At 44.5% G+C, this 13,996-nt stretch overlaps 1 protein-coding gene across 6 annotated transcripts in view; it reads right to left on the bottom strand.

Moving 5' to 3' along the window:
- ZMIZ1 (zinc finger MIZ-type containing 1) overlaps positions 1-13,996 on the bottom strand; it is a 347,031-nt gene that overhangs the window by 230,151 nt on the left and 102,884 nt on the right. For all 6 annotated transcript variants that reach the window (XM_082764519.1, XM_082764518.1, XM_082764522.1 and 3 more), the window contains exon 3: positions 1,590-1,672. The gene's annotated coding sequence lies outside the window, so the exon portion shown is untranslated. The remainder of the gene's footprint in view (positions 1-1,589; positions 1,673-13,996) is intronic.

Here is a 13,996-nt window from a genome sequence, read left to right as displayed (position 1 = left end):
AATCTCCTGTTACAGTTATAATCAGTACTATTGTATTTCTCAATATTTTCAAGATCTTTTCCCAGTGCAAAATACGGCACAGTTAAAAACCCTCCTTCTTCTAATCCTCCAGTACGATTTTAGTTAGAGCTATTAATAAAAGGATTTATGCATATGAGCTTTGCTAAATGTTACAAAAAAGTACTTAAAATGTGAGCTTGAATAACAACCTTCCATTTTGCAAACAATCGTGTAAGTACTTGGAACTAATCATTTAACATGTAGGAGTATGGATGAATCATAATGTAATAGTTGGGTATCAGTTGAAATATTTGTTTTGTCTTAAAACAAAATAGAACAAAGCAATGCCATACAAAAAGGAAAACAGTTCTGCAGTATAAAAGCACAGCAAATGGCAGGCACACACCACTAACTCGCTTTAGTAGCCATGTCAGAAACGCTTCTAATTATCAGAGGTAAAAGAGGGATGGCATTTCTGCTGGAAGCAAGTTTTACACTTGATTCTTTCCTCTCCCCTCTCTTTCAGCCTATAAATATTAGTCTTACACATTTTTCTCCCATGCAGCTCTTGAAAAGGTTGAGTTTTTCAAGGCTGAGAGCAGACAGAGATGTTCATCAAGAAATGCCTTCGGGTCAACTGTCTGTAGCTCATCAAAGTGCAGCACTGAAAATATGGATGAAGGGGAGGAGGATTATACGAGCATGGTACAGCACATTAAAAAAAAATCTATGCTCTGATGATCATTAGCTTTATCCTTTTGGAAACGGATTCAGTTATCATCCAGGCACCCCTGGTGGTGATGGTCACAAGGGTACCGACTCCTCCCTCCCATTTCAGCTGCATTCAAAACAACTACAAATACATGAAAGTTTCTTTAATGATATTTGCCAATACAAGGAAATGCCACGGGGATGTGATTAAGAGTAAAAGAGGAGATGAGCCACATGATAGTGTAAGGAAAGGCAGCTGGTCCACAAAACAATTAAGGTGTTGACCAAATATTTGAAAAGCTCTAAACAGCACTGGAAGTAAGGCAAAGATGAAACTACCTATTGCTTTACAAAATACTTAAGATATCTTGAACAACAAAAAAAAAACAGCAGCAGAACAAGTTAGCAAAAGACAGGGGGGAGGACAAAAAATGCAGAGCATCTACTATCTGCTTTTTCATTCTGTACAACAGCTGGACATGAGATATTGAACACAGTATTGAAACTACTGTTCATTTCTACTCAGGGATTTCTCCTTTGTTTATTATAAACGCACATTTATTGGCAGCAAGTAGAACATATTATTGCTGTGTTTTATAGCTCAAATGGCTCATGCAAAGAGTAATTTGTTTGTATTCTGTATCACGATCAATAGCTGTACCAGGGATAGCCCGAGGAATGTTTATGCTGAAGGCTTTGCTTGCAGTGTTCTGTTGTTGCAATCAATTGACCAAACAGGACTGCTTCTTAAAACAACAAATAAACTTTGATAGTGACCAGATCAGTCGTTAAAGCATAAAGCATGAAGCAGCGTCTGGAAAAAGACTGAAGGCCCCCAAGTATTTCTTACTGCCGGCTGGTCCGTAAAGCCTTCTTACCTGAGTATTCCCCACTGGCCTTTCTTCCTCTCGGTAGCTGGGGCACGTTTCCTCAATGCCCTCACATAACAAGATCCAGTTTCCTGCAATAAAAGCACAGGCACATCATACTTCCGTTCTCCTGAGTGACACGGTAGCATTTGAAAAAGCTTGCTGTGCAGATCTGAGATAAATGAAGGACATTTAGGAGTCCCAGGAACAAGTCTGGAGCACCAGATCTGAGACTTGGTCCACAATTCCAGCTACCCCCAACTCTGGAGAATCACTTCAGCAGTTTAAGCCTTACAGGTTTTCTTGTCCATAAAAAAGAGATGAGGAAAAGATAGCAGGATTCTGTTGAGGCTTAAACCAAAGCTTACCAACAGTAAATGGTCTTTTTTTTTTTTTCCTCCAGTTAAAAGTCATCTTGAAGTCTCTTCCGTTCTCTTTATACAGGCACACACTGACTGCTACAGGCTAAGTGCCATTAAAAAAATAAACAACCCCTCTAACTCTGCTTAAATGGATACACCAAAATACCTCAAAAACACCATCCTGACTGTAGCAAAACAAAGCAAGCTTATGAATTACATTGGCACAGCACCGCAACTTCTAGGAAATGTTTTTTAATTATAAAGAAATACTGTAAAGGGAGACTGCAGAATGTTTACGGGCACTGTGTATTTTGTTACATGCTGTTTCAGCAGTCAGACAAGGTGTCCTTACAGGCTGACGCTGCCAGGCTCTAGAACTCAGCACATACTGAAGAAAGGAACACGATGAGTACATTTTGCTTCTCTTTTGACTAAATTCCAAGTAACTTCCATGCAAGAGAATTTTTCACTGAACAGGAAAAAACAAGTCTGGTGGAAAAAAATAACGTGCAAATCGTGGCCAGTGCAGAACCTCCACAATGACCAGCAATGGAAGCAGGCACTTGGATAACCTCATGTGATGCAAAAGTCACAGGTGACCAACAATAAAGCAGAAAAACTTTGAGTTTTTCACAGAACTTGTTACTTGCAGCAACATTTGTTACGCAATCTTATTTACCCTCCTCACTGACAATTCACAATGAATAAAAACATGTCTGAAAAACATATGCTAGGAACAGTCATCCCATCACTGGTATGTATAGTGCCACCAAGGGACAATCTGCTTCAGATGGGAACTCTGCTGTTCTCGGCCTGCAACAAATGGCAATTCTAGAAAAGTTACACATTGACAGGCACCCTGGGTGAATGATTGGCTTTTAAGGCCTCATTGAACTGTGACTGTTTTCCCCCAGAACATATTTATTCTCATCCAGAAGTTTTCCCCAGTGCTTTTGTTCTGCTTATACAAGCCAGGGGAAACATGCTAATTGATTCAGATTTAGTACGTGTTAACATGACTTTCTCAACTAACGCAGACTAGGTCTTTAATTAAGTCTGAATTAATTATTTATCTAACTTCATTCCTCCCGCCAAAGGATCAACTTTTGTTCCACCCACCCCAGGAGCTGGGTACCATCCCAGGCTCTGCCGGCGCGACGGGATGGGACCTCGGTAAGTCGGGCTGCGGCGTTTGCTTGGCAGCTTCAACTCTGCCTCTCACTTCTCCCTCCTGGACGCTCGCTTCCAAGCCTGCAGTTGTGCAGCTGCACAGTTAGCTGGATCAGGGAGCTCATTTCCTTCAGCATGCTGTCTCATAAACAGCTGTGCCAACTCAGCGCAGGGAGCGGGCACGAGGGCAGGAGTGCTCAGCCGTGATGGCAGAGGGTAGATCAGAGGCTGCTTAAACCAGCTTAAACTGCACTGCTGTGAAATGGGAAGCCAACACTTCGCTCCACTCTTTTGTGCTTTAGTTCCTCCATCTGCACAACTGGCACCACAATTCCTGTTTTGTTTTATAAAGCACCTCTGAAAAGGGCTATCCCATTAACATTTCGGTGAATTCACATCACAGACCACCCACCCCTTTTGCAAATCAGGTCCAAGCTTCCCTGGCATGGTCCCCACCAGCATCTGCTCCACACTTTCACCCCACAACCTCCTCAGGGGCCAGACCATCACCCCTGCCTGTTCCTGGGCCCTCGTGCCAGCCCCAAACCCTGCCAGCATGCTGGGCAGGGGTTTGCTCTCAACTGCATTCAGCCTATGGGGAAAAAACAAAATAAAACAAAAAAAAAAAAAACAACAGCTTTTTTGAATGCCTGATCAGTTCTCTCAGACTATTTCTAGGAAGATCCTCAAGCCAGTCACACTGGCACAGTTTGGGGGTAGGAGGCTATGCCTTGAAAATGAGAATAGATGGGTAGGGGAAGAGGAGACAACTGGAAACACCGTAAAACCAGCATCAACAACCTTGCCTGGTGTCAAACCACAGCCTTGCTGCGGTGCAGTGCACTGCCTCAATTTCTCATCAATCTCCAGTTCGCATCCTGTGATGCAGCTGACTGAGAGGGCTCAGGGAAGAGCCAAGAGCTTCATGAAAGCATCCACCAAACAGCACAGGATGGTGAAGCTGCCGGGGTGAGAGCTGGGGAACAGAGGGGAGCCCGCAGCTCCAGGCACAGCCAGCAATTCCTGCGCGTACGGATCCAGCAGAGGGAGCACAAAAACAGAAGGTTTATTTCTTGGCCAAATGTTTTGGCTATGAAACACTGGATGTTTGAAATCCCAGGCACTTTGTATTAGATTATTTCTATAGTAATGCATGTGTGGTGCATTACAAACGCATAATAGACAAAACCCTTGCTCTGAGTAGATTACACTGTAAAAATCAATACAGCGAAAGAGACAAGCAGAACACGCAGCACGGGCTGTGGAGGCCGAGAGCAGGAGGGAGAGGCAGCACAGCAGGGCTGCCAGCCCTGGCGATTTGATCATGTCTCCTGCAATAACAGGAATTTTTCCTACAGACAGCCCTCCGATGTCCCATCGTCACATGGAAACCTCAGCTTTCAGCTTCTCTTTGTTTTGCTGTTGTTGCTTGTTTGTTTTGAAGGTGCTATTTCTAGGCTTCCAAAGGGAAAACCAAAGCTGCAGAGGTCATCAGGCATGCCCTAAAGCCTCAAAAATTCCCTCTCCCCTCCCTGCCTGGCCTCCTCCACTGCCCCAGCCCCGGGCTGTCCTTGCTCCCCGTGGGGTGGCCACGGCCCCTCAGGGCTCCTGCGTCCCCTGCCACCACTGCCAACTGAGGTCCAACGTACTGCACTGTTTCAGTGTTTTGCTTTTAAGACCAAGGCCTTGGTTCTTGGTGTTTTTGCGGAGGTGGAGAAATGGAAAAGGTTGGCATATATACAGGACACAGCCAAAGCACAGCACATAGCCTTATGATTAAAGCATGAGAGAAACAGTGAAAGGGGACTGGAAGAAAGCTAACAAGGAGGCGATGCAGCCCATCTTCAGGCCTCCAAAGGCCCAGCTGCACCACCACAGCGGGCCCAGCTCAAGCACCACCACCCTTCCCCCTGCCTTCTCACCGTGCCCCGGTCCCACCAAGTCACCCCTTCACCAACAGATCTACCTGGGGCCCCCAATGCCTCCTCAGCCCCTGGGGACCTCGCTGCCAGCCTCAGCGCTCAGCCTCAGCTGGGTTCAACCAATAGCAAGGAACTCTAATCCAAAGGACAACCCAGAGTAAAACCTGCAGTTGTCATACACAAAATGCAACTTGAGCTCTACATACCCAAACAAAAATAAAGAGAGCAAACAAAACATGCACACAGAAATACTTAGAAGACAGAAATACTGCCAAGATAGACAATTAAGTGTGCTGTACAATCCTATTATGGAAACACATTAGGCAGGTGCACTTCAGGGTTTTTTCCTCTTTTCGTGAATTATTCCTGAGTTCTGGCATTATCCTCCTTAAGCTGCAGTATGTTCAAGCTTGGAATTCCTATACAACCGCGGTGAAACAGTGTGTGGGCAACCCCAGCTCTCACGCATCCCAGGCTGCAACTGGGTCAGAAGTGAAGAACACAATGTGCTGCACTTCCTACATAGCTTACTGGTCAGCAAGAGAACTTCTGCCACACGGAAAACACACGAACTTCTAGACAGTGTTTAAATATTAAATGCTGTCCTCATCAGTTAGTGTAGCCCTTGATCAGCTCAGGAGTTTTTAGAAAATTGGGTGTGTGTATGGCTGATGAGCATCTGATGCTGTCTTCTGCTAAAACGTCTGCTAGCTCTGTATGAAAGAGAAGCATAAAGTGTTGCTCAAGTAAGCAATACACACTAGGTGTTTTCTGGGAGAAAAAGAGAGACTAAGCTCACAGCATCGCAGAAATGTAAACCAAGATCACGTTGCCCTGCCAAGGGTGTTGTGCTCCCTTCCTGAGCAGCAACAGGGCAAGGAAGGGGATCAGAGGTGGGAGGAAAAGATGTGGAGGGGCAGAAGTGATGAGGGTGTCAGAGGGATGGTGGCAACTTCAGAATGACAACTGTCAACTTTGCCTAGGCTTGGCCCCCTCTAATCCTCAGCAAAACAGAACCCAAAAAGCACACCAACCCACCCCACCAACACACAGCATCTGCTGGCTACATCATGGATGTAAACCGAAGGCCAGAAATCTGCCTCCAACGTGGGGCAGAAGAAGGCAGCCACACTGCCCCCAAGTGTCCCCATCTCCCCTGCATCAGTGGGTCACCGGCAGACAGGCCGTGGGGCCACAGAGTGTGCTTTGCTCCAGGCCGCCAGGCTCTGACATGGTGCCCAGCTCGCGGCACCTTGTTACTGCCGGCAGGCCTCTGGGGAGGCAGGCAGCCTGCTATGGGGCAGAGCGGAAAAGCAATGAGAACTTGCAGTTTTGCTTGTTTTTTCCTATCTTCCACTGGGGCAAAAGCAAAAGGTTTGTTTACGTAGTCACCACTTCCTTGAGTTTTTTCCTCTGTGTGGTTTTTGGTTTTTAATATACCTTTAATTCAGTTCAATGATTTCTTTAAAGCAGAAGTGGAATCAATCTCAAAATTACATTAGACATTGTTTGAAATACACAAAATAACGAGCACACCTTTTCTCAGATGCAGCTTGTGACTTCCTCACTTTGAGACATAAGGGGATTTTAGGGCTGTGTCACACTCCATGAGCATAAGACCTCATGGCAGCAGTAAGCAGTGCTACGATCTTCAGTTTACAGCACCGACAGCAAAACCCTTTGCCTCTCCTGGCTTGCTCCACTACAACCCCATTTCTTGGGCAACAACTTTCCTGAACCCCTTCTCTTTCCCCTGCCACATGTGAGGCCCAGCACACCTGAAGCCACCGGGCTGCCACCACTGTGGCCCCGGCAGCCCCCCGGTGCTGTGGCCTGAGGCACAGCAGGGACGAGAGGTGCTGTGACCTCTCCGCATGGGGCTGTCAGACACGAGCTCCTGCCTGCCTGGCCGGGCTGCTCCTGCTGTGGCCAGAAGCAGCCAAGGACAGCCCAGGGGCAGCCGAGTCCAGCACAACCCCAGCATGCGGCTCGCCACCATTTCCCAAGTGACCGTCCCCACCTGAGCTGCAGCCGGCAGCAGCGTGCTGGGCTGCGTGTTTGTGAGAGAGAAGCGCGCTGCCAGCTCGCTAGCGTAAGATAATGAGCACTATTAACCTTGGCTTGCGCCGAGCCATTGTTCTGGAGGTTGGACACCTCTTGAAAAATCCCTTTATTACAGACCATTTGCCATCTATTTCCATAGCAACTTTTTTTAGTTTATTTTGTTCTGTTTTAGAAAAAAAATTCCCCTTCCCTTTCCCTTCTATTCTATTGTACTTACACAGCCTCAAACAATAACCCACTCGAGCGTGGCCATGGAAGTGGTTTGAAGGAACAAAGGCTGCTGCTGGCATAACCAGTGCAGCCGACTCCCTGCGTACAGCTGCCTGCATGCCCTGTGCAGCTCCGCGCAGCACAGAAGCTGCCGATCCCCTGTACTTCTGCTGCGTGCTGGATACAAAATAAGCTGTGCGCAGGAGGAGCCAATAAAATCATACTGAAGCATTGACTGATGGTGCAGGTGAGTCACAAGCGAGTTCTGCAGCTAGTCCTGCTAAAAGAAGGGCTGCAAGGAGGCTGGGTGACCTGGAAAGAAAGCGGCGTGCATGATCAGGACGAATGCGAACCTCACCGGAGGGAGGAGGCGCAGCAGCAGGAGAGCGTCGCAGGCTCCGCGCAAGGAGATTATTGCCACATCTAGCAGTTAGCACCCACCCAAGTAGTGTGCCATCAACTTAATTCTCAAACAAGACTAACAGAGCAGCGAGACAGGATTAGACATGCTTGTTTTTAACCATTGACTTCTCTCTCTGGTGGAATACTATCAGCATACTGTTGGCATCAAAATGCCTGCCCTTCGGAACGAGCAGAGTGCATTTTTAATTTTACATGTAGCAGTTAGGTCATATGATGTTATTTATTTTTTAATTTAAACCGGTAAAACATATTTAATCTGTTTTGAGAAAAGAACAAATTGATTTAGCAAGCAGTTCAAGCCTTTCCCTGGAGACAGTCAACCATACTCAGCAATCTGGATATAGGTTGAGACTTCACTAAAGTCATTTTAATTGTAGGTCATAAGAAATGTCAAGATATGAAGCACCAAGGAATACTAAAAATTAAGCCATCATTGAGACTAACAAATGTCTTAGATTTGGCAGTAGAGTATTCCTTTAAATCTTTATGGCATTCCTACTTACGCACAGTAGCAGAGCAAACTGGTTAGGGCTGCATGTAATACATGCACATTATTTTTGCTGGTGGAAAAAAAAAAAAAAACTATACTAAGGGAAAACACTGAGGTGAAAGAAACTTAAAACACTACTCATGTGTGTATGTGTGTTACCGTTTCCACTTCATTTCATTACACTAAACATCTTGTTTATAAACAAAAAGTTTTGTTTCATCTGGGTCAGAAACCATTCTTCCCTACCACAATAGGAAAGAGGCAAGGTTGCATATACAGTAGATATACGGTAGTACACACATGACAAAAAGCAGCAAAAATTAAGAAGAGGATTTAAAAAGTAACAAGAACAACAACAAAAAACAGAAACAGAAAACCACAGCAGTAAAACCCTTTCAGAACTTTGTGCCCAGGTTTTTTAAGGCAAAACTCTTCAGAATTTTCTTCTTAGTTAAAAAAGCACTTGTAAAACAGGTTTCTTCATGTGGAAACCCCCTACTTCTGTCACTTAGTTTTGAGCTGAACCTTCGTTTACTAAAACCCTTTTGTCGAACATTGCTGAAATACCAAAAATTTTCCTTTGTCCACTTTCCTCAAACAACAATGACAAAAGAGGGCTCTAAGCTTACCCACAGAAAGTGAACCCCCCACATCCTTGTTTCACTTCTTAAAACAGAGAAAGTTAAAAAATCAGGAGCACTCATTTTCACAACCAAAGAACATTATCCAAGAGCTCTTACTAAAGCATCTAAAGAAAACATACATAACCTCTCTCCTTCTCCCACAAAATAAAGTGTAAGGGTCAGCTATGTGATATCAGCTGCAGATACATATGTATGTGGTGTTGTTGCTTTTTTTTAATATACAAACTTCCATTCCCAGCATTATCTACCACTCATAGCAGTAGAGACAGAAGTGGGTACTTCTCCCCTTTTGGCTATATCAAAACAGATCTTAGTAGCAAACAGCCACTGGAACAGAAGGCACTCCAAATGATGTGCTGAGGGCCACACCAGTGAAAACAGTTGCACGCTTCTGGAAGAAGAGGAAAAAAAAGTCACTTTAACATCCTATTTTGCTGCCAGTCAAATCATTACTAAAAATCTGCATTACCAACACTAATTTCATCATTTTTTTGCCACTGTTCCTACCAGGTATGCCAAAACTTATGGAAAAGCATTTTAATCTCTAATTGTGAAGCTGGGAATTTTGCATGACTTCTCCTTGTTGACGTCCTTAAGGCCAGCTCACTGAACACTGAGATACTCAAACCATCTCCTGCAGCAGAAAGTACTGCACGCACACATCCCCACATGGAGCACCACGGGGCAGGGGACATCACAAAGGGCTTTGTTGTTCCACGGAAGAGAACGGAGGAGAGCTGCAGCACCACGACCTACAGAACATAGAGGCAAACCTGCATTTACAGACCTAAGCCTTTTATGCAAGTTCATGTCACAGAAATAAAAGCACCGAAAGGAACGATCACACAGACGTGTCGGAGAGAAAGAGCCGTATCTTGGGATCTTACAGCTAGGTGCAGTCTGAGGGCGGTGCTGGGCCCCCCAGCCTCCCCTGCCAGCTGCTCGCTGCAGCAGATGGGCTGCAGCAGGCACCTCTCTCCTCCATCCCACGGCATGAGCCGTTACGCAAGTGCTCCCGAACTGGTAGCCCTGGATCTTGGTTTTCTGCTCCTCTGGGAGGGTTTGAGGGCAGCATGCAGGGCCTCCCCTTGTGCCAAGCCCTGACGGGCTGCCCACGCTGAAACTCTGGGCCGGCTTCGGCTTGGGGAGGCAGCCAAGAGCAGAACGCGTTGCACAACGTGTGCTCTCTGCGGACATCTGAGCTGGAAAGACAGTCACTGCACAGCAAGCTCAAGTTTGCCTCGGGATCTTGCAAGTTTTACTGCAGGCTGTTCTTAAACTCTTCCACGGATGGCATTTGTAAAACTTGGATTAATTTTCTGTGACACTCGAGGGGGGGGGGGGCAGAGACCCTAAACTAAAACCCAGCCCTCCCTCACCGACATCACTTCTAACAGCCGTGTAAACATCCGCTCACTTCTTTCGTGTCCTCAGAAGGCCTCTCTTCAACATGCCAGAAGCTTTTAATGCGTATTCAAGTTGATCGCATCCACCCCCTGCTCCGAACAGGCACAAAAGCAGCAGAGAAACTCCAGCAGATGAGCCCTGGGAGACCCTGCTCCAAGCCCTGGAGATGTGGGGCTGCCACCGAGCTCCCCCCTTCCCCTCGGAGGGCAGAGCTGGCCGGGGAGCTCATGATTGCACCCCAGCTTTATGTGGGCACGGGTAGCACAGTCAACAACCATGTGCTTTTAGCAAGAGAGCGACGGGGAGGCTCCAACAGGCAAACGCTGCCTCCTGCCAGCCCCGGGGGTGGGCTGGGCACCCGGGAGGGCAGAGCTGGTGGAGGAGGGCTGTTTGTGCCACAAGTGACTCGTGGCGTTGGCTAGAAATTAATTCTTCCTCCCGAGAGGACACGTCCCCATGCCAGCCCGCCCACCCTCCTCTCAAACAAACACAGCACCATGGAGGTCAGGGAGGGGAGGACTCGGTAGCAGGGAAGAAAAAAAACAAAACAAAATAAAACAAAAAACCCAAGCATTTAATATTTACATAAGAATGAAGTGTTTCATTAATTACATACAGAATCAATTTGCAGCTATTTTCCTTAAATTTCTCAGTCAAACCCACCGATTTGAAGCACTTTGAACTGCGCTGCACCAGTAATTGTGGATGAATATTTTAGATCAGTCGTGAATCACTGTACTGCATATACCAAATGAACTAATAAGCTGCTCATGTGTGGACTACTGATGTATTTTCTTTCTTTCCTAGACAGATGGAGTGCGGTCTAAAATCAGTTGGATTGGCTACTGGGAATCTTCTGAAAGGCTCACAAAAACCTTTAGGTCTGCTGTTTTATTAAAAATATTACTCAACAGCCTGCGAGTGTTTAAAAGGAGCCAAAAAGAAGCAGAAAAACCCAAACAAGTTTGCAAAGGCACGAGAGAACAGTTGGACATTTCACGCGACTGCAGCAACCTGCACAGAGTGACAACGAATACTGCCAGTGAAAGGTTAGTACAGGACTACTGGAGCGATGGACATCATCGCCACCTACACTGTATTTATCATGATACGGCTGCTTACGGACAGTCATTTTAAATTACATACTGTGGCATATCACTTCTGTCATCTGACAGATGTATTCTAGTTTACAGAAGCATCTGTTGAGTCATCAGGAGATCAGAATAGTTAATTGTACTTCGGGGATGCTTTCAGAGATTAAAAGTCCCCTTATTTCAAGCAAATTTTAAGTGTCCCCATAAATTAAACTCCTTTTTCATATACTAAATTAACATACGCACCCACACTCCAATGAAATTAATGTATGAAATGTGAAGAATAACTTCCCTAAAGGATTATCTGTTTTCTTCTGCCTCAACTGTGCTCAGCAATGTGGAACAGAAAACAAAGATATAACCTGAATCCCATGTAATTCTGAAATATGAACTAAGACGTGGCCTCTGCTGGCTGGACACAGAATGCAAAGGAGTGAACCTTCACTCATGAGTTTTAAAAATAAAAATGTAACAGCTGTAAACTGTTAGATGTTTGACATCTCTTTCCTTTGCAAAATAGTTACACTTCCCAAGTTTATACTATGCTTTATTCTACAAGAAACACAGTACATGCTGTATCTTTGAACATAACAAAAGAGTATTAGACAAGGCAGAAGAAGAACCCACAAGATTAAACGTGAATTGAATTAACACAACATTAAGCCACCCGCCATCTGAAATTGATTGCTTCTTATATGCAGGTAGGAACTGAAGGCAAGTGATCACCTTTCATTTATCTAATTATGCAAACATGAGAATTAAAAAGATTAAAAAAAAACTTTTTGAAAATTTCAGTGAGTTTTCAAAACGCACAAGCAGTTGCTTCCAAGCTGAAGTTCATTGGAAGCTTCCAGCCTCCACAGCAGTAGGAGGGTTAAGAAAACATATTCCCTAAGAAGAATCTATCATATAAACTTGGACTTAAAACAATCTAGCAGTGGATTTTTTGTTTGGTTGGGGTTTTCCAGAAAAAAAAGACAGGTAGCCCATTGTTTCTCAGACATGACTGAATTTGCCTGTTCTGCAGCTCATGAACCACAGAGTTCAATTAATCAAATATTTGATTTCACTCAAGAAGTCATCACAGCCCTAAAGTGCTACTGCATAACCAAGAACACCATGCAAGCTTCCAGGCACCAAGACCCCAGCTAGGTTTTGCTTTGCCATAAATCCTAACCTGACAGCACATCTCAGACAATCTAAGCAGACCATTATTCTTTAGTGCTGAGGAAATCAAACTTAAAGGGAGAGCGTAAAAGTTGAGACAAGGACTGCAATCATGACCAAGCTTTAGAAAGGTCCCTCATACTTTCGAAGTTACAGCATATTCCCTTGCTGCTGAACTGAACAGAGACTGCTGTCTCAGTTGCATTAAATTATTAGCTAATTAGCCCTGAGTAAGGACAACAGTGTGTTGATGCTGGCAAGCTGTGAAAAGAACACTTCAGCAAAGAAGATCAATAGCATTTTTGTCTGGCTTACAATAAGAAAACTGCTGGCCCAGGTTATGAGTTTAAGCCATTTTTCATTTGGCAGACAAGACAGCACTAGTGACAGATCAATACAGTAACTTTATGATGGGCTGCTACTCCTGCAGATGGCAGGACCATAAACAGGCATCATTTTTAAAGCCCGGAGCAGTACATTACTTAGACAGAAACCACCTGACCTTTTATAATACTTAGACATTCCTACACAATACGGCACATCAGAAAAACGGAGAAAACCAGGAGGATTAGCTGTCCTGTAAGACAGAAGGGAGTATCATCTGCTCAAAATTCATTACTTGAAGTAGCGAGCTTCCACGCTATTTTGGGGATCACACTAAAACCACAAGGTTGGCATCAGGTAAGTACTTATTCCTTCAAAGAGTCAATGTTATAGGGGATCACTTCTTATTTGATACAATTTTCTTATCTCTAGGTTATCTAGAATAATAGAAGGAAAAAACTTTCATGTGCTTTTAAAACATTAGGTGAGTCACTATCCTCTGCAATTAGTAAGCATTTGGGAGAATACCTTTACAAATGGGTGGTTATTGTTCCCATATTGCAATATACAGACCGTAGCATTCGCATTTATGTTTGTTTTTTAAAAAAACTTTCAACTGTATTAGGATTGCCATTTTGTCATGTTTTACTACTTTATCAACAGCAAATGAAAACAAGAAGGTTTTCTAATTCTAGTGCTTGTATGTTAAAACCTCTAGTTGAAGAGAACATGAAAGATAGCAGCTCAGTAAATGATTTAGGTCAGGTCTTCAGCTGAGGACACAGGTGGAACATCTGGCCCAGTATTTACAGTCTTTTCACTATAAACATGAAATAAACACAGAACGTGGTGAATTAATCATATCACCAGTTTTCTTCTGCCTCCTCTTCTTAGGCTGTTTTGTGTCAATTACTGGAGAAATATCTGCTCAAGCAGGACACTAATTTTACAAAAACACACTGGGTTTGTGGGCTTTCATCAATACTTTTTGGTTGCTTCAAGTAACTAATTAACATTAATGTCAACATAAAGGATAGAAGGAGGAGAAAAATATTAACAAGCTCAATATAAAAACTGGCTCCCCATACGGTACTGCTGTGCAGCTGGGTTCTAGCCTGAAAAATGAGATATTAATTTGG

Source organism: Aythya marila (assembly GCF_965140915.1).
Source record: "Aythya marila genome assembly, chromosome: 7".
Classification (NCBI taxonomy): Eukaryota; Metazoa; Chordata; class Aves; order Anseriformes; family Anatidae; genus Aythya; species Aythya marila.
Note: the sequence above shows the minus strand (reverse complement) of the source record. Positions and strands in the feature narration are given on the sequence as shown.